Below are 2,386 nucleotides of genomic sequence, written 5' to 3' on the forward strand. Positions count from 1 at the left end.
AAGACAAGTGAATAAATCGTTTGATTCAGAGTCAGAATAATAAGTGAAGTCTAGGTGGATTTTTTCCTAGGTATTGTCCTCTTTATAAGTTTTATTCAAGTATTTTCTCAATTCGCTCTCTGTCGCTTTTAGTATTTAGTTAGTTAGTTAATTTTAGATTAAAACAAATCCCTTATATTTTTAGGCTAAATAATAGAAAGATAGTTAATACTAGTGCTTTTAGTCATTGTGGATACGATATTCTGGACTCACCATAGCTATACTACCATTCGATAGGTGCGCTTGCCTTAATCGTGATCGTAGTCTAATTTAGTGATTCATAAAATGATCATCAAGTTTTTGGCGCCGTTGCCGGGGACTAAATTATTAGGAACACTAGATTTTTATTACTTTAGCCATTTTTATTTTTATTTTATTTTTTTTACTTTTAATTTACTAACTTTTCTTTTATTTGCTTCTGGCAGGTTCCTTTAATTTATGACTAGAAGAAACCCATCAGGACCTCTAGTATTCGACAGTGAGATCGAAAGTATAGCTCGTAGAAATGGTAGAGAAGCGAGGTAAAGTCAACAAAGTACAATAGAAGAGCAAGAGGATATTATTATTAATACTGAGGAGATAGCAGAAAATCATAATAATCAGTTACCTCATGTCGTTGCTATAAATCCTGTAGATCCGAATCCTGCTTATCGTACTATGTACGATTATACTAAGCCCAATTTAACTAGGGTTGAATCGAGTATTGTTAGACCTGCTATTGCTGCAAATAATTTTGAACTGAAACCTAATACTATTCAAATGATTCAACAGTTTGTTAAGTTTGATGGTTTGCAAGACGAAGACCCAAATACTCATTTGGCTAATTTCCTAGAATTCTGTGACATTTTCAAGATAAATGGCGTTTCTGATGATGCCATTCGCCTACAGTTATTCCCCTTCTCATTGAGAAATAAGGCTAAGCAGTGGTTGAACTCTTACCACGAGGTTCTATCACTACTTGGGATCAAATGACCGAGAAGTTTTTGCTGAAATACTTTCCACCGGCTAAGACAACCAAATTGAGGAATGATATCTCTTCCTTTGTACAAATGGATTTAGAGATTTTATATGATGAATGAGAGAGGTATAAGGATTTATTGAGAAGGTGCCCTCACCATGGGTTACCTCTATGGTTACAGGTTCAGACTTTTCATAATGGATTGAACTCCTCAACTAGGCAGATGATTAATGCAACCGTCAATGGTACCATAAATAATAAAACACCTGAGGAGGCTTATGAGACCATAGAGGAGATGTCACTAAATAACTATCAGTGGTAAGTCATAAGGACAAAGCCTTATAAAGCAGCCAGTGTTTTCAACCTCGACGCGGTCACCATGTTATTAAACTAGGTAGAGCTCTTAAACAAAAAGATTAACGGTTTATGTGTTTCTACACAGGTACATCCGGTGATGCAATGTGAAGTGAATGGAGGAGGAATGAACAACATAGAATATCCATCCTACAACCGTAGCACAGAGAACGAACAGATCCACTATATGGGTAATAATTCTAGACTTCAGAATAATCCATATAGTAACACTTATAATGCAGGTTGGAGGAACCATCCCAATTTCTCATGGGGTGGTCAAGGACATCAAAAACCGCAACCCCCTCCAGGTTTCCAACAACTACCTTACCAGTAGGAAACGAAGCCGAACCTTGAGGAGATGCTAACGAAATTCATCTCGGTGTCAGAAACTCGCTTCCAAAACACCGAAACCGCACTAAAAAATCAACAAGCGTCGATTCAAGGGCTCAAAAATCAAATTGGTCAAGTTTCCAAGATGATTTCAGAACGACCACAAGGTAGCCTATCGAGTAATACCGAAACTAACCCACAGGAGCAACTTCATGCGATTACTATTCGAGATGAATAAGGGTTAGTTAAAGATGAACCAAAACCGAGACAATAAGATATAGTAGGTAAAGGTAAGGTTGAGGTGAGCCACAATGAGCAAAAATCGGTCATTAAGGAATATAAACCTCATGTGCCATATCCAAGTGCGACAAGGAAAGACCACACAAATGAACAATTCGGTAAATTCCTTAAACTGTTGAAAAAATTACATATTAACTTACCGTTTATTGAAGCTCTTTCGCAGATGCCAAATTCTGTTAAATTTTTAAAAGAGCTTTTAGCAAATAAGAGAAAGTTAGATGATTCGTCGCACATGGAGCTAAATGCAGTGTGCTCGGCCATTTTGTAGAATAAACTACCCAACAAATTGAAAGATCCAGGGAGTTTTACTATTCATTATTTAATTGGTAGTTTAAGTGTTAATAATGCTTGGGCTGATTTAAGGGCTAGTATTAATGTTATACCCTACAAAATGTTTAAGCAACT

The 2,386-nt window shown here is 36.4% G+C and overlaps 1 non-coding gene across 1 annotated transcript; it reads right to left on the reverse strand.

Annotated features, from left to right (window-relative positions):
• Positions 1-1,055: 1,055 nt before the first annotated feature.
• On the reverse strand, positions 1,056-1,162 carry LOC121207609 (small nucleolar RNA R71). Its single transcript, XR_005902711.1, has one exon. It is a non-coding gene; the product is annotated as a small nucleolar RNA R71 (small nucleolar RNA).
• Between the last annotated feature and the right edge of the window lie 1,224 nt (positions 1,163-2,386).

The sequence above is a fragment of the Gossypium hirsutum genome, chromosome A01, assembly GCF_007990345.1.
Source record: "Gossypium hirsutum isolate 1008001.06 chromosome A01, Gossypium_hirsutum_v2.1, whole genome shotgun sequence".
Classification (NCBI taxonomy): Eukaryota; Viridiplantae; Streptophyta; class Magnoliopsida; order Malvales; family Malvaceae; genus Gossypium; species Gossypium hirsutum.